Source organism: Acanthochromis polyacanthus, chromosome 15, assembly GCF_021347895.1.
Source record: "Acanthochromis polyacanthus isolate Apoly-LR-REF ecotype Palm Island chromosome 15, KAUST_Apoly_ChrSc, whole genome shotgun sequence".
NCBI lineage: Eukaryota > Metazoa > Chordata > Actinopteri > Pomacentridae > Acanthochromis > Acanthochromis polyacanthus.
The window spans coordinates 23,975,167-23,993,992 of NC_067127.1; the positions used below are offsets into that span (position 1 = coordinate 23,975,167).

Genomic DNA, 18,826 nt, shown 5'->3' on the forward strand with positions numbered 1-18,826 from the left:
CACTGTAACTGTGGCTACAAGTCAGCACTGTCAGCTGCCTGCTGATCACATGATTGCGATCCCACTACAAATCGACCGCTGTGGACTTATCTGTTGGAAATGATACAAGGAATGAGCAGCCTTGGCGGAGCTCTGCGCTGTCTGAGTGCTTTTCAAATTATCACATTTAAATATGGTGTTATGTTTCTGCTTTACAGCTGCATAATCGACCCTACTCCTGGTAATAATGACAAACCACTTATAAGTCATGTGTAACAGTGTTTTTGACGCGTGGCTGACTGCACCTGCTGTTCTTATCGACAGCTTTGTGTGGACCTTTTTTTTTTCCACAGTAAACATTTTGACTAGTCATAAGAGGAAAATCAAAGGTGTTAATAATTGCATGAACAATGGCTCCGTTCAGTTTAAATGTGCCCGTAAGCTGTGACGGTGTTAACAGTGTCTCAGCATGACCTACTCGAGCAGCTAAATGGAATTCAGCCATCATTCACTTCATTATTTACACCTGTGATTTTCCTGCTGTGACAAGTCAGAATGTGTTCCCTGAACAAGACGCTCTGTGCTCATTCATACTGTAAGGCTGGATATTAGTTTTTCCCGGTTGGTTGCCCCTTCTTTATGGATCAAACCTCTCGCTCCACATATGATCTCATAAAAGCCTCATGTGTGCGTTTTGTCCATCTCTTAGATCTTATGTAATCTTGTTTGCTCCAGGTGACGTGCAGGTGATGACAGTTGTAGCAGCTCCGGTGCCAGAGCAAAGGAGCCTTCAAAGAGATGAGCCCAGCTTGATGCTGAGGTGACAACAGAGGGAATAAAGGTCGCTGTTGCTTGTTGAGGTGCGTGTTTCTGCTGCGCCTGTTCCTGTGCAGGGAGGAAGGATTAGGACAAGGGGGTGCATTTGAAGTAGGATTTGTAAGGTGGAGGAGTGTCGGTATTGTTCCTCACACACCTGCTGATTATTTTGTCTTTGCTGTCTGCTGTTTTTGACACCGCATTGACTTTTCTTGACCTGTACAAAGGCAGCGAGAATGCAGACCTTTAGTAGTGATCATAAATATGCTCGGCTTTGCCACTGGGAAATGGAAAAACTGGAAATGATGAGAGAAGCATCTAATACACTGCAAAAACTCAAAATCTCACCAAGTCTGTTAGCCCCGTTTTTAGTCGAAATGTCTCATCCCACTTGATTTAAGATGCATCCTCTTAACAAGTGACATTTCAACAAGATGAAGGGACTTGGTTTAAGACAACGCATCTTAAATATTTTGTTAAGTCAAACAATCGTGAAATTGTCTTGTCTTAACCCTGCTGTTGACCTGCGAGTCAAATTGACCTGTTTAAAAGTTTGAAAATGTGTGAAAAAAAAAAATTTTCACAGTGAAAACTTATACATTTTCGAATTCGCTGGATTTTGGTTGATTTTTTTTCTGAATGTTCTTAAAGAAAATATTAGAACTTTTACTGATATATATGTAATCACTTTTGATACTTTCTGTTTTTTTAAAGATATTTATTCATTTTTTGAAAATATTTACAATTTTTATATATTTTTGTGTTAATTTTTTAATTTCTTGCCAAATTTGGGAATTGTTGTTGTTTTTTTTTTAAATAAAACATTTAAGGGAAACTTTGAAGAAATTTTCTTCCTGAAGGTTTTGCAAATTTTTATAAATGTGGGGAATTTTTTTGCTGAATTTTTGGATTTTTTTTTTCAGACAAGGAAACCATAGTTTTTGGTGCTATAAATGAAGACAACAGGAGGGTTAAGACACCTAAGCTTGACAATCCTGGTAAAATAAAGCTTCAAATACGTTTTCCCCAGCTAATTTTAAGATCTCAATATTCTAAATATCTTATCTTATTTCAAGAAATCTTACCAAGCCATTTTTCACTTGTTCTATTGACAGTAAAAGTTGCTTGAAATAAGTTTTTTTTGTCTTGTTTTGAGAGTAGCATTATTTCCAGTATATAGCAAACAACTGCTACCTCTAGGCAGCCATAGCTAGTTAACCATGCCTGACGAACGTCAGCGGGGTTACTGCATTCGGTGCGATATCTGGCTGGGTAAGTATGTATGTGGCTATGTCCGTTCCGATATCTCTGCAAGTGCTGAAGTCAGGATAATCAAACTTGGCACTGAAGATCAGTCTAAGGTCCCCTGCTCCGTTGTGGAGTTACAGGTCAGCAGATCAAGTAGGGAGAGAGATACGTACGATGATCAAAATTGATACATATTGCATCATTTGTATAGGGAGGACAGGGTTTTCGCCAGTAGAGGGCGTGGTTCTGCCCTCTACTGAGGGCTCGTCTAGTTCAGTTTGGTATTGGGCTCAGGTTGTACAGAATATGTTACAGCTTTCAGCCTGCATTCACTTCATTCATACCTTCGATTGCCGAGCTAGATTCACGACAGTGGGAAGAGAAGGCACTTCCTGTGGGAAACCTGAATGAAACACTGAGCCCATGCTCAGGCAACCCTCGTATCAAATGAGGAGGACTGGAGAAGATAAAGACCCGGATTGCAAATTACAAAGTCAACACAAGTTGCCTGACAGTCTGACTGATGTAAACTCTCTGTAGTTTGTAATCCCATTCATTACGCAGGGGGGTGTGCATGTGCTGTGTGCCTTCATGTGTGCTGTCTGACGGTACTGCAGTGAGACAAACAGTAGCTCCAATGTTTCATTTAGCAGCCAGCTTAGACATTATTGCCCATGGAAACCAATTAAAAGCAGTTTCAGATAATCTCAGTATCCCTGCATTCTTTCAGTGTTAAATTTCTTCATTTTTTTTCTTTGAAGGATCGTAGCGTAAGTGGTTGGCTGCGTGCACAGAACTTTTTAAATGTGTAGGCTTTTCCTTGGTTAAGTACTTAAAAAAGTTACAGGGGGATTATTGACTCCTCACTAAGCTCCCTCCGATCCTGTTGCTACGCCTGTCAAGCTTTTCATTCTCTCAAGGCACAAATGCAGTTTACAGTGATAAAGGTGGAAAGCTAAACTCTCAAAATTCAATGGGCTCCCGATTTTCAGAAAGAGGTAGACATTTTGCGGCTGAATTGACATCTGTGGCAAGCACATTTCATCAGCTATAGCTCGATAGATAATGAAGCAATAGGAGAGAGGCTAAAGCTCAACGTCTGAGGCAGTTGTAGAGTAAAAGTAGAAGACATTTAAAAAAAAAAAAATTGTAAAATCACGAATGCAGTAAACAGTTAGTGAGTCCTCTAAGTGTGACGACGAAAAGTCAGTCTGTAATTTCATCGTAGCATAGCTCTGTTTGGCTGCTTATTTGCTTGTTTTTCAACCTTTACTTTTAACATTACAATAGGTAAATGCAACCCAAGTAAACTAAAAGAGATGGACATTTTCTTTCATTACAGAGTTCCTTTTGTTTTTTGTTTTTTTCCCCCCTGGTTTTATTAAAGTTCGAAAAAAATATTCACTCTACCAAACTCACTGAATATTGAATTTGCTTCTTACTAGCCTGAAGCAACTGGTTTAACATGTGCAGAAATCCAAAGATTGGCACACCTGCCTAGTTGATGCTGCTTTGCTATGAATGGTGAATAGCTGTTGGTTGAATGGGGTTTCTAAATGGTCAATTCCAGTAACTGATTGATCTCTATGAATATGTTATGCAGTAATAAGTTCTTTAAACTACAGTAGATAGTTTGTTAACTTCTCAGGTGCAACATAGTGCCATCTACACTTGTAAGAATTGAAATTGCTTATGAATTTATGAATGAAATTTATCGTGAACCCCGTCTCCTAGAAGTTGTGATCCTGAACTGAAGTGCGTTCCCAGTTATGTTGTAGTGGAAGCGTAATCACTGACTGATTTACATTCAGAAGTTGGGTTTGAATGGAATGCCGCACCAAGCTCATGAAGTGTATCAGAATTGGCATAGGTGGTTTGCCTGGATGTTGAGCATGCAATTTACACAGAGACCAGTGTTTTCAGTCAGACCCCAGTCTGAGACGGGGTTTAGCCAACAAAAACACAGGACTAGGAACAGATCGTGGTGTTGGTTAAATGTAAATAAAAGCGTTGCAAATCAAGTCACTGTGGATTTTTTTTCTGTATTAAACCAGAGCATTTGAATTGTAAGATGTACAATGAATGTATCTTGTCCAAACAATGCACGCTGTTGTTTAACACTATACTGATCTATTCAATATTTGTGAAACACTGACATTAACAACCTTTCAGTGTTATACATTGAATTTTATTTCAAAACATATTAGCTTGTGCATTTAAGTTGTACAGGCACATTTCTTGGAGACAGCATAGGTATTACTGTCCGTCATGGACTGGACTATTCCCCCCCCACAAGGCTATATGTAACTGAGAGAATGAGGTCAGAGGAAGGTGACTCTGTTCTTTAAACCAGGACAGTCGGCCTTTGACCAGCCTCTTTGAAGTCAGAATACCACACTGCCCATCATCTCTGTATTTCTTTATGCGGCGCTTTGAGCTCACTTGTGTTGCCAGAGTGTTTGTCACGCTTACTACGTTTACATGGACACAAGAAGCACAGTTATTGGCAGGAGTCAGGATAAAGCAGAAAACCAGAGAACATGCTTACATCTGTAAAACCCAGGTTTACATGCAGTTGGTAGATAATCAGATTTCTCCCCCACATGCAGCTGGATTTTTTAACCAGGGGCTTTGGATTTAATTATTTTGGACAGTAAGATGCACTGCTACACATAATAATCTTGCCTTTCATCCAGCACAAAGCAATGCTTTGCCTGTCTTAAGTCTGTCATGCATAGCGCTCTTGTAAAAGCTGACTGAGAAACCCAGCACACACATGGCTCGAATTCAGGTTTTCCAGCTGAACTTGAGCCATTTTAATAGATTTCTCCTAATCCCTTATCCCCAATTAAGAAGTTTTTCATTTACATGACATTTAAGGAATCAGATTACTTCCAGGGTATTTGAGCAAATGGAAATGAGCACATCCATGTTCTCATTCTCAGAATGTTTCACACTGAATGACCAGTGAAATGTGACACTATTAAATCTGACAGAGACTCCTCCCTTCCAGCTGCCCCTTATACCCCAGGGGAGAGTGTGTATGCAAACAAACCTGCTTCACTTCACAAATCAGAGATCTATGAAAAACAGCCATGTTGCTGCTTACAGGTGTATATCTCCAGGGAGAAAAAGCTGTTTTTCAATGAAGTGGGGTTAAAAAGTGGGTTTGGGCTGATGCATCATGTGAGTGCACACCTGACTGCTAACCTGAATATACAGCTCTGTCCTAAATACCTGCGAGGACTAACAGAAGTCAGGTGTATCTGGGACAGAACATGATGTGTCCTGCCTCTACCTCAAATCAGAGCTGCGAAGGGGAAAGAAGTAGGCCACAGTGTCCGTCTCCTCTCACCTTAAACGCATGCTTAAATGCAGCCCCATGCATGTTGCGCTTCAGAGCACACTTTGGTATTTCGAAACTATGATCTCTTCTTATGTTTGAAGAACAAAGCAACAGCTTGGCATTGCACTTTTCCCACTTTAAACTCCACTGTGAGTGATACACAGTGATGAAATATTAGTGCTCTGTATTTGGGTTAAGACATGCATAAAGCACATACTTTCATATTAAACAGTTCCTGCAGTCAACACCATCACGCTGAAGCACATACGTGTATGTGTTCATGTGAGGACAGCTGGCAGTGTAAGTGAAGATGAATTATTCAGCCCTCAGTGTACTTTTCACCTCTGAAATGCTAAAAATAAAGAGTTCAGTTTCCTTTTTCCTTACCTCACTGCCTGAACTATTTTCTTTTACTCACACCGGACAGTATATAACTCTATTTACAGTATCCCATCACAATTTTTCTTTCTCTCAGAGGCTCTTTGTGACTGATCCTTCTCCTCCTATCCCTCTACCGCACTCCCTCCCACCACCTCCCACCTCTCTCTAAATAGATCCCTAATGTATCCCTCTGCGAACACTAGAAGAGGTTACTATGGCATTTTAACCCCGAAGCGTGGCCCATTTCTTCACCGCAATGTGTCACAGTCCAGTGGTTAGTGAAACCAGGTCCTACTGAAAATGCATCAAGAGGATGGTAGCAGCAGTTAGGGTTGGCTGTTGAGATGCACTCCTTAATTGGAAGAACTTGTTTGAAATATACAGAAAGCAGGGAAATCGGGCCCACTGAGCGGCTGTCTTCAAAGCTGAGTATGCCTGAGCCAATTCATATGTAGGAAGCTCTCTCAAAAGTGCAGGCAAACTAAACATTTTCTACAGCATTGTGTAAGAATCAATTTTTTCCCCATATAGCCCCGAATAAAGTTGATAAAGTGCTAGCATGTCCAACTTAATTTACAAAAAGCATATAGCAATGAACATTCTGCTTGTGCTGGGTAAGTTATAGACAACTGACATTTTCAGTTGTTCTTGTACCAGAATAAATTGGAAAATACTTTATTTTGTGGAGTTTAAGCTCCCAAAAATAGCGAGCTTAAGTTTGGTTCTCATTCCTAGCATTCGTTTTGACCTCTCAATGTGGGATCAGCCCCCTGCCTGTACCTCAGAAGCAATTATCTCATTACATTAATCCTGATTGACCAGTGATCACGAAGCCTGCGTCAGGGGGAGCCACCTACCTTTAAGTAGTCTTCGCTACCACGCAGTATCACTCAAACACCTCTTCTCGCTTCATTTTGCATATCTTATCCTTGTATGTGCTAGCTAGCTTATCTGTTCACAGATTGGAGCTACCTCAGCTATTGCTCCATTACCAAACGCTAGCTGCCATACCTACGACCCTCTAGCCTTCACCAGTACCTAGAGCATCGACTGCCCAACCACACCAAGGTAAGGCTTTTAACATGGTTTAGCACACCAGCTAACACCATTTTGGTTAATTAATACACCAGCTAATTCACGGTGCCTCTTCATGTGGGCACTGCTCCCGCTATAGCATGAAGACTTTCCAGTGACGCCTAAAGGGCTCGACACATGGGGAGCGACAGTTGAGGGGGGAATGCGAAAGTTATCATAACAGGAGATAAATTCAACACACGGTGCGCGATACTTGGCAGCGGCAGACGACGGTGACACACGGCGCGCTGTGCAAAAGCACAGATTGCTTGTCTCCCTCACTTCTGATTGGCTGTGAAATTGGAGGGATTTTTTACGTTTTCAAAGAGTTTCATGACAGAAAAGCATAAAGATGATGAGCCAGAAGATATTGCTTGATTTAGCAGAAATTTTACTCTTGACATTGGCTTATAAAAGAAAGAAACGACCCTGGGTCCATGCCATATTGCAAACTCGGAAAGAGCATGGAGAATACCACCATTTGATGCCAGATCTCAATAAAGATCCAGAAAAATTCCGGGCCTACTTTCGCCTTAGCCCAGAACTTTTTACAAAGCAGACCATTAATGTATAGGAGCGGACTGTACTGTGTAACATGCTGTAAGCTCATTGGTCAGTGAGTGAAACCCTCGCTGATTGGTTGAAGCTCCACAGCGACAAAAGTTGAACATTTTTCAGCTTTCTTGTATCGTGTTGCAAGCCAGTGGGTGCACGTCTACGGGACCGCGTGCGGAATTTCACATGCACGAATGTTGCCGTCGCGTTGTTGGGAGGGGGAAAAGCGATGTTCGTCTCTATGGCACAGCAGCCATAGAAAATGAATGGAGCGCGACAGTTGTCGCCTCCCGTGTGTCGAGCCCATAACACTCCAAGCTAGCTTGTCTGGCCAGGATGAGGCCTCCCTCAGGCTGGACCCTGTGCGCCATGGTACACAGAGGGTGACGGTCAGCATGCAACGCTTAATGGCGCTGCGCCACTGGTGCCACCCAGCTTCTCTGGAGATGGGGGTGCCTATGGGCCTCTTTCTGTCCTGAAAAATGGTCACTGCAGACTCAAGCATTTTGGATTGGGACAGTATGTGTGAGGGCCGATGTGTGAGGGATGTCTGGAACAAAGATCTCCAGCGCTCTCACATAAAGCAGCTGTTAGCAGTGTTTCTCATGTTGAAACACTTTCTCCCATTTCTCAGTGGACATCATGTCCTGGCGAGAATGGATAATACAACAACGGAATACAACAACGGTGGCATATATCACCTGTCAAGGGTGTCTGCGCTCCCAGTAGTTACACATGCTGACTTGCAGACTGATTCTGTGGAGCAGCGAGTGTTCCCCATCTCTGAGAGCTGCCTACATCCGGGGGCTCTTAACCACGGGGGTGGATCTGCTGTCCAGGGATGCGCCGCTCTACGTGGACACTACATCCAGCCATTACAGAGCAGGTGTGGGCCCGGTTCAGCAGAGCCGCAGTGGATCAGTTTGATTCGCGAAGAAAACGTACAGTGTCTGCTGCTACTCTCAATACATGACCCAGATGCGCTCCTTGACATGGATGGGCTCATGCACATTTGGCTGCCAGCCCTGATACCTCCAACGCTGGGCAGTGTCAGGGAGCATTGCCACACACTAATTCTGATAGCTCCACACTAGCCGTTCATGCACTGGCTGGCAGAGATATATCAGCTCCTGTTGGGACAGCCATGACAGTTTCCCTTGCGCAGGGATACACTGTCCCAGTTGGGGGTAACAGTATTTCACCCAGACCCAGAGCGTCTCACCCTGTGGACCTGGCCCATGAGTGGTGGTTCTGATGCTCTCGCCTGTCTCTATCCAGTTATTTTGCGGTGTCGAGCAATATCCTGCCCACAGTACTATCAACACAGAAAGAAAAATGTTGGAAAGTTCTCTTGTAATCAGATATATGTAAAACATAATAAAGGCTTTTACACAGGCTTTGTGTTATTGTAATTGTATTTTTGGGAAGTTCTCTCGCAAAATATGTCACAAAAACTTTCCAGCCAGGTCGTGACATTATCCATATGCCAGTTGTGCTATATCTTTTTATTCGATGTTAAAAATGCCACTTTGAACACACAAAATCTGTCATTTTTGCATTGCTCCAGACCAGCAGAACCTTACTACAAGTGTGAATACACTCTTAAGCATTTAGGTTTCTTTGCTGCTGAGATGTAGTGCAATAAATGAAGATTTGCTGTGAGCCCAGACCAATAAGTCCAATCAGAATTGGTGTGTAAACAATCTAAAGGTCACCAAGACTAAAACCAGCGAGTATTACTATTACAGATTCTTCTGCCAGTTGCTGTGAAAAGTGTCCTTCACAGTTTCTTAGAACTTAAAGTGAAGTCTGTGCGAGATCAGAAAAGACGAGCTTGCTTTCTCTTTGCTAAACTAACAGCTGCTGGAGAAAAAAAATGGACATGCACACTTATAACAATGCTTATTTGAAAAGTTACTCAAAGATTCCTCTGTCCTCTTTATTTCGTGACAATTGATTAATTGTTACAGTATGAAAAGACACCCAACTGTAGAGGCAATGTTCTTGCTGTTCCTCCACCTTAAGTGGTGTTGGTTTGGGTTGATGACCTTAGAAGAGTCAAGCTGGGCTTTCCAATAAATCCATTGCTTTTCTATTTCACAGTAGTTACTTGACACCAAACTGCAGAAGAAACTTACACTAACACCGACTTTCAGTTTAGATGGTCTATATGTATTGTCTAGCCGAAGATATAATAATAGGTAGTTCACCGTAAGTCCTGCACAATTCTTTTCTTGTGTTTTATTAATGAGCCAAGACATGATGAATACACAATGTGCCGATTCTGGACCAGGAGCTGTGAATCACAGGGAATTAATTATGCCAATGCAAGGACTAGATGATGTGGCAGTACTAAAACGTAACACACAGAGAGAAACACACACACACACAAAACATACACATACACACAAAGGGACACATTGCCATGGTAACCTCAGAAGTTTCACACGGTCCAGATGATGTTTCTTTGTGACAGTGCCGTGCTTGCGTGAGTCCCCATGCTGCAGTGGAGAATTATCCTCTGAAGTGTTCTCGTCTTGGTTCCTCTTCGTCTTGACAGCCTTTAGATGTACGATACAGCCTCCTGTAGTGATTTCTCTGTGTGTGGAGGTCCAATTTCACATCTCCGCTTTCATTCCCTGCAGCATGGCTCCTTGTTCGTGAAGATTTACTCGACATCTGTGAAGCTTTTTCATACCTCACTCAACTTTTCAGTTGCAGAATACTGCCCATACTCACAGATACATAAAGTTTGCTATTTGAGAATTGGAGCAAACCCCAACAGCGCATTACCACTGCAGTACCTTTGGGCATGTGCGAGTTTCTCGAAATGCTTTGGGGGTGCATTTTCCCCATGTATATTTTGGCATCATAATGTGAATATACTAAGGTATATATGTTGATGCAGATACTGACCCTAACTTTTACTATTTCATTTGCTGAAATAAAATTAGAACTGTTGTTATATATACAATTCTTGTGCTGTGTGTTTGGATGGTGTTTTGAAACTTTCCAGGGTTAGAATACATTGATTTAATTACATGTTTAACAAACTTGTGCATCAAGTTTGGATATCAGAATTTGTATCAGTGGAGAAAAAGTTGGATCAGAGCATCCCTGCTGGTAAACAGTGGATTTTAATTGGGCTGCTCTGACAGAACACAGTAAAAAAAACACTTGGCTGGTTTATGCATTTTTCTGTTTAAATGTGAAGAATATGCACAGATATTGAATAGTAATCACAGTCACGCTTTTGGCCTCTGACAGTACAATTACCATGATTGACTGCAATAATGACATTTAAAATGCGTGGTCCACAGATAAAAAGACTCGAACAGAAAACAGCTCATGCAAGTGAAATCACTTGTTTTCAATTTGAGTACAGCTGGCATTAGAATGCGCTCTTTTCAAAGTAATATTTGGTCACACACCTGTCTGAGTTGTTCCACCGCAGTGTCTGAGTGGGAGTCTACATAAATCGATGACCAAATTTGTTGCGAGCAAGCATAATTGTCAATTAGTTGGTGATGTAATTATGTGTTTTGATTCGGAATGTCCTGGCATGAAGGCATTAACCGCTTACTCAAGTGCAGTGTGTCTGTGTGCACAGGAGAAGAAGAGGAAAATGGATGAACAAAAATAAAACATTGGCTTCTGCCTGTGGTTTGCAATCTCTGCAGCCTGCTGGAGCTAAGTTAACCCCCTGGGCCTAAGTTCAGAGAAAGAAATCTTACTTACAGTTTTACAGAATGGTTGGAAACGGATATAATTATTAGAAACCAGCAGCATTCAACCTTTGCGACTCTAACAAAAGTTGACAAGCTCAAGTTAGCTTCTGGTAGACAAAGCACAGTTGGTAGAAATGATAGAATCCTACCTTAATGCTGCCATCCGTCTGTGCTGACAAAAAATCCATGAAGTTTTCACAGACATATAGTATCACCGACTAATGTGTGCCATCCATTCAGGATTTATTTTATTATTCATGTGTGAAGAATGTAGAGTTATAACTTTTTGAACTTTTTTTTTTTCCAAATTCAAAGTCCTGCATCATGATTGGATGAACTTTTTGGTATAATTAAAGAAACCAAACTCCATTTTCAACACTCTTTTAATAAAGTCCCCCCGAAGCAAAAAAGTATTAAATACACATTACAGCCAATGATATGAAGTGCGGAACTATGCAAAGTTATCACAAGGGCCATTCCAAGTCAATATGACTGATAATGGATCAATGATAAGTTGTACTGGCATCATAATATACTGGAGTATCAGTTTCTATTCTTGCTTTCACTTTATAAGCCATGTCATTGGCTGTAATGTGTAAACAAAACGCTGATCGTCTATCTGTCTGACAAAGTTCCAGAAACAAATATACAGTCTCCCTTAAGAGGAAGCAGTTAAAGAGCAGTAGTTAGAAGTTAATGCTCAACAAAGGCAAAGTTACAGCTTTTGTAGGAAAGTGTGCAACGGTTGCCAGACTCTCCAGAAGTCTTCGGATTTATGATTCAAATCATAAGTGAGTTTTTCCAGAGGGAGGAAAGTTAAAATCTGTGATAATAACCACATATTGAATGAAAACATGTAATCTAAGGTCTAAGTATCGGGAACCACATTTGCTGTTGGGGAGTGTGTGGTACCCGTAAAATAGTGTGACTGCTTTTGTGATGAAAGTTGAGAATAATCATTCTGTTCATATTTTGCTTAGTATATACATGTATGTTGGTAATAATAAGGTCAAAGTTAATTAGTCTGCCAAGGAACGCGACAGAGTTATGTGATGATCGGTGTATATTCGTCCGTCTGTTAGTCTTTTTGTCTACTCAGAAATGGACTTTGGATTTGGATGAAATTTTCAGGGAATGTCAGAAATGACACCTCATTGGATTTTGGCGGTGAGGCAGCTTATAGTCAGGATCCACGGATTTGTTTAAGATTTCTGTATCATTGCAAGAAAGCGGCACGGCGTCGCAGTAACTATGACAACAAGTGAATGGTACGTCATGAACATGCCTGCTGGCGATCACATAATTGTGATCCTACTACAAATCCACCGCTGTGGACTTATTGGGACTTATCCGTCGTCATACAACGACTGAGCAGCCTTGGTGGAGTACTGCACTGTCTTTTCTTGTTGCCATTGCGCCACTGAAACTAAAACAACAGGAGTTTTGTTTAAGTAGCGGTGAGACAGGACCTCTGTTTTGTTCCAGCTGCACCTGGAACTGGTAAGAGAACATATGCCATAGTCTGGAAGGAAGCGCCGAGAGTAGGAGCTGAATGATGGTTGTAATAGGCTGGCATGACTGCTCAGGGAGAAAAAAAAATATTTTCTAATGGTTGTAAAACTTTGCTAGTTGATGTGCACATCCTAGATCTATGCCCTCCGTTGAGCTTGGTTAAGGCACTGACAAATCAAGTTCATTCTAATTTTATGAGTAACCTTAGCAACAAAGTATGGTGTATGAATCACATGCTCCACTACTTGAATACTACTTTGAATAGACTTTCTTCACATTTGTGCAGAACACAAAAACAACCAGGAGAGAAAAGCCTTGATGGCTGCTTTAATTTTCCTGCAGCATGACTCTTTTGTGTTCTCATAAAAGGCATCCAGCAGATGAAGATCAAAAAACACTCTAAGGACAATTAATGTACATGCAAGATGACTCAAAGACGGTGCAAACAAATGACACTGTCACCCTCGGGGAGCTGCGACTCACCACTGGAATTCAGTATATAGTTGCAGCGGCACACCCTCTGTGTGTATCCTCCTATCCTTTTCCAATTATCAGTTAAGATCCATAGCTGAAATTGTCACGCCTGTAACAACAATGAGCTCTGTGGCATTTCTTGAATATTAATGAGGTGCTCTGTTTAGAGAGCCCCCAATTAGACTATATTAGCGCTGTATTGTACAAAGAGAAAATGATGATGATGGCTGCTGTGTGATGATAGTGATTTAAGTAAACAGATTCATCAAATGTGGCCTTCAGCATGTTGCTGAGACACTTTTCTGTCATGTCAGTTTGAAATTTAAGACAGCAAGCGCTCCCTTTGTTTGTCACCAGTTTTAGAGTTAACTTGGGCTACATGCAAGTCTCTTAAGTAAACAGGGAAGCACCGTGCCTGAAGGAACTATTTATAGAGGCTTGCCTTTGTCAAAAACAAGTACTGTACCTGTGGAAATTGAATTTTTTTTCCCACCTGATCCAGATTTTTCGCAGTCTGTGGCACATATATTTTTATTTCAGTAAAAAGAAATACTGTACACTATGAGCATGGTCTTAAAACCGCTTCAAATTAAGGCTGCTGCTAACATAATAGTTCCAGCCTCCACACTCCCCTTTTTCCCCCTTTATCACCATCTAAGGCACATGCAGCCGTCCCTGTGCTGATCAAACGAACATGAGTCGTTCCCCTTATGTCATAATCAGAATCCCATCAGTAGAGATGAAAGAAGATCCGTGCAAGGTCAAGATCAAGAAGGCCCATAACCAGCACTCGCACTCAGAAAATGCTGGTAGCAAAATGAGTTGCTTTGTGCAATAAGTCTACTTGCTGCTGCCTCCCAATCGAATGCTCAATATCAAAGACTCCAGTGTGTCCCAGTAGCAGCTTGACTACTACATACTATAAAATATGGCTTACAAATGCTATAAAATATTCAGTAATCATGTGGGAGAAGAAGCTGCTGCAAAGCAAACGGTTTCTTTAGAACAGGTCTTACTATCATTTCAGTGGGGTGTCGAATGCACTGTGACTCTGATCCTTCTGCCACCGTCTGTATTGAGGTAATAAACTAGCATCATGAGAACTTGAGCAAAGCACGTAGCCTTCATCCCATCCACTGGTGCCTGCTGCAGATGCTATAAAGCTTCTAAGTGTACAGCATAGGACTTTCTCTGCACTGTGTATGCAAATGGAAAACCTGTCAGCAAAATCAGTGCGCAAGCTTGTACACATACTGATAACATAGTACAGAGGAGACAGCATGGGATTGGATTAGAAGCAGAGACATATTCTCAAAAGACGGAACAGAAACGGATCGATGCTAGGAGGTTTTTTGACCCGGGTCCAATAGGCTTGTCCACACAGTGTGCTTTCAGTCTGTGTGGTTTGATGGGTGGGTCATATTCTAAATGTGCTCTGCATTAACATTTTAGAGTTCACTTTCTGTGCTCTGTGTCACACCTCTTTACATTTAAAAGGACTGAGCCTTACTTTGATATATGTTAATTATTACACTCTGCCTACATATATTTTAGCATGCATATAGTGATTTTATTACAGTTAAATACAGCCAAGCTGTGACTCACTCTGTGGAAGTTATGCAGGACTTTGTGAAAACTGTGTATGTATCTATGGCATTATTAGGCAGAAAGTATGTGTTGTAAATTAGCACTGTTATGACAATCATCAAACAGGCTCAATAAGGAGAGCTCAGAGCACCTTTCTGTTGTTTTCCAGCTGCATTATAAATTTCTAGGTGGAAGCACAGCTGTTAAATAAAGTACCAAGATTTGAAAGTATTGAAAGAATTGTGATAAATCAAAGTCATGGCTGATCCCACTGACATTATTAACTACATTAACTGATGATCTAGAAAAAAAACAAAAAAACAAAAAAACTGATGATCTAGCACTGGAACAGGACTTTTCTTAAAAGTATGTTGCGCAGCTAGTTTCAGAGGCCTTTGCTACACTATTTCCCATCACCGAAAGACATTTTTGGATGGTGTGCTCCAGTGTTCTATGTATTTTTGCTTTCTTTTCAATCACATTTGTATTTCCTCTGACTTTTTGAAGTGTGCCATCTTTGGACATGCTGTTTTGGAGACTTCTGCTCTGTTTTTTTCATAATATTACCTTTTTCATTGAACATTGCTACTGTTGCCCAGCAACTCCACGCTCACATTGTTTAAACCAGGTGATCATGCTGAATTGGGCCAGCATGGTGAACAGAACTACAACAACAACAACAGATATCCATCCATCAACCCATTATCTGCCTCCAACTGTAGAGGGTCATGGGGAGCTGGAGTCCATCCCAGCTGCTTTTGGGCAAGAGGTGGCGTACACTCTAGACAGATCACCAGTTCACAGCAGGGCCCACACAGAGAGACAAACACAACAACAAATCTCCAAGCAGAAACCAGGGACAGGACATGCAGAGGATGAATGAAGCAGCGAAAGAAAACAGCTGGGTCCAGAAAAGAGGCTGAAGAAAAAGAAGAGACTAAACATCTATCAATGGTTTTTTTTTTTTTTAATCATTGGCAATGTAGGTTCTCATCACGACCATCAGCTGCTTTCAGATAGTTCAGCCAGATAGGAGTAAGTGTGAGAATGTTAAGAATTTTAATGCAATTCTGCGAGTTAGCAAGGTCGCCCAGGCAATTTCATGTTTTTCATGAAAGCGCACACTTTTATTCATGTGCTAACATAATTGCACAAGGGTTTTCTAATCATCAGTTAGCCTTTCAGCACCATTAGCTAGCACAATGTAGCATTAGAACACAGGAGTGATGGTTGCTGGAAATGTTCCTCTGTACCCCTATGTAGATATTCCATTAAAAATCAGTCGTTTCCAGCTAGAATAGTCATTTACCACATTAACAATGTCTAGACTGTATTTCTGATTCTTTTAATGTTATCTTCATTTAAAAAAACAACAACTTTTCTTTCAAAAATAAGGACATTTCTAAGTGACCCCAAACTTTGAAACGGTAGTATAGACTGTCCAAAAAGAGTAGTTTTAATGCTTAATATAGTCTATCTTTGTTGTTTAAGTGTCCCTGCACATAATTTATATGCACCCAAAATAAAAAGTGGGCTTCTGCATTATGCTGTTATGAATATGATGCAAGTCAACACTGTGACCTCTTGAAGGTGATTTCTGTTTATTCTGTCAATAACAAATGAAGAAGAAAAACCAGCATTTACTATGCAGCGGATATGGAGCTAACAGCAAGGACTAGTGGGTTAATGGTGACTGGTCAGCAGAGCATTCATAGTCACTAGAGGCTACTGGCTCACTCTCTCAAATGAACCCTCCCCAAACTGAACATGGCGATGCACCACAGGATTTCTCTCAGACATGGTATTGTCATCTGAAATGGCATGGGATAATACTGTGTGACAGCACGAGCAGGGCGAATTTGCAGATAAAGGTAAAACGTCGTGACCAGAATGGAATAACACCAAAAAAGAGCATAATGGAGATAATAAAAACGTACTTTAGAATTCACTGACAAGGCAACTCGTAAAAGAAAAACATGACATGGCCAAACCAGCTTTAAAAAATAATGCAAAATGTGCTGCTTGCACCCAAAATATCATGAATTGAATTAGAACACTAACTGCATTGCCTCTTATAGGCCAACCACAAGCTACACAAACAGCAGTAAGTCGAAGCACAGGGCACGATAGCACAAGCAGCCAGCGATCGCAAACAGAGGAATCAGCTCCAGCTACTCAGAGCAGCAACACCAATCTGAGACGTAGTTCAGAATATTGGTGGGGAAAATGAATCCCACACACAAAAAGAGGTGAACCTGCTAAATGTCAAGCTTAGTGGTCGCACTCTGCTGCCTTGCTACTTTTAAATTACTTTCACTTCGTGTACCTAGCATGGAGTGGTTAAACCCACACAGGTGATAGGTGGCGGAACATGTGAGTGAACTTCAATCCCTGGCTTTTCCAAACCTGCCATCTCAACACAACACTTGGAGACATGAATGGGATGAGCACGGTGAACCAGGGCTCCATCGTATTAAGTGGTATTGCGTAGATCAGTGTGTTCAAGCTCTACTGACATCAAACGTATTAGGTTGCCTCCCCATTAGGATAGTGCTTTGCCTCCTTCAGAGTCTTCAATAGGGTTATGGCTCAGCTTGATGCATCCATTTCAGGTGACAGTAAAACAGTATCATCAGTCCAGTTTATTGATCATGTGGTTATTCTCTTCCAGTTAGATATATCCTGTTTGAGGAACCCATGGAGGCCACATAGTGGAGTGAGATGTTGTGGGGGGTGTTTTGATTTGCTGAGGAATTTTAATCTGCTTCTCTCTCAGTGGTTTTATATCTGAAGTTTAGTTATTTTCTTTATGGTGCTGTGTTGCTTTTAAGGGGAAAATGAGAGAAATAGTATGTCAATATTACAGTCATCCATGCAGAAGAGGACACTACATCATATTCATGCATGCTTTTGTCTCCAAAGTGACGCTGTTAGGCAAAGACACAGTTTATACTCCAAACGGCATGAGATATTAGATACTGACTGAGCCAGATGTTGTTTTTTTAAAATTCATATTCTTGACATTGCTGCTGTTGTATTTTTTCATCCCTTGCAATACCACTAAATAGAGAATCCAATTACCATTTCTTGAGCAGGGGACATGGCATAAAGAACATAAATCCACAATCTTCACTGCAAACAACGCCAAGCATCTGTTTGTAGTGAATCATGCCACAGCTCGCTGAACCGCAGGTACATGTATATGAATTTAACTCCTAATTCATCACTCTTGATCAGTCCCCAACCCTCCTTCCCTCATACAACCCTATTTGTGCCAGGGGCACCAACTATGATGGTGATTAATAAAGAAGAGCTCATGCAAATTACATTTAGGCTCATAATTGATGCCAAAATATGACTATAGAAGTTTTGTGCCACTCTTTAAGTTCATATTAGTTTTGATACATTATTGGAATGTTGGATGTGTCATCAGTTTCTTCCCTGCATGGACTCTGTGTTAATTACACTCTTTAACTGTTTCTCTGTGAGCTACAGTTTGTTTTGCATTTTACTTTCTAAAAGTTACCCAGTTAAAGAAAATTGCTTTGAAAGGTGATCTCCCAAGACCCCAAAACTCTTCAAGTCAGTATTTCCTAAGGTGTAATTAGCAAGGTTAATGATCTCATTGCATAATGTATTTCCGTGGTCTTCAAGGTGTCCTCCCCATGGTTCACCTTGCCTAGTCTCCCCTCTTCTCTCTTTAATCATCCTCTGTATTACCATTGATTCTATTAACTGCAATCGTTATAGAAATAAGCTGAGCTTTTGATGAGTTTGTATGAAGCTCCCTGTGCTACTGCCACCAAGGTTATTGGATTTTTGCTGCTGTTATGTCACTTGAACAGGTTCATCTCACAAAGTTGTTTGTCACAAAGACTTATACTAAAGTTTTAACTGTGCCAGTAATGAGGGAAAGTTAAAAGTAATCTAAAAAATGGATTAGAGCTGCTGCATCGACATAAAAGGTTAATGTTGAAAATGTGTCAGTGTAAGTACTTTAAAGTGAGACACGTTATTTAGATTTTATTTGCTGAAATTCTTCAGCTTATAGTCGAAAAATGTTTTTCTTCAGTCACAACGTAATTCCTGTGTCATGATGTCAGTCCTTTTTGACTAGTCCAACTCA

The 18,826-nt window shown here is 41.0% G+C and overlaps 1 protein-coding gene across 1 annotated transcript in view; it reads left to right on the plus strand.

Annotated features, from left to right (window-relative positions):
• The window catches only part of LOC110949838 (serine/threonine-protein kinase 32C), a 106,130-nt gene that overhangs the window by 7,737 nt on the left and 79,567 nt on the right, over window positions 1–18,826 (plus strand). The gene's annotated exons all lie outside the window — the stretch shown is intronic.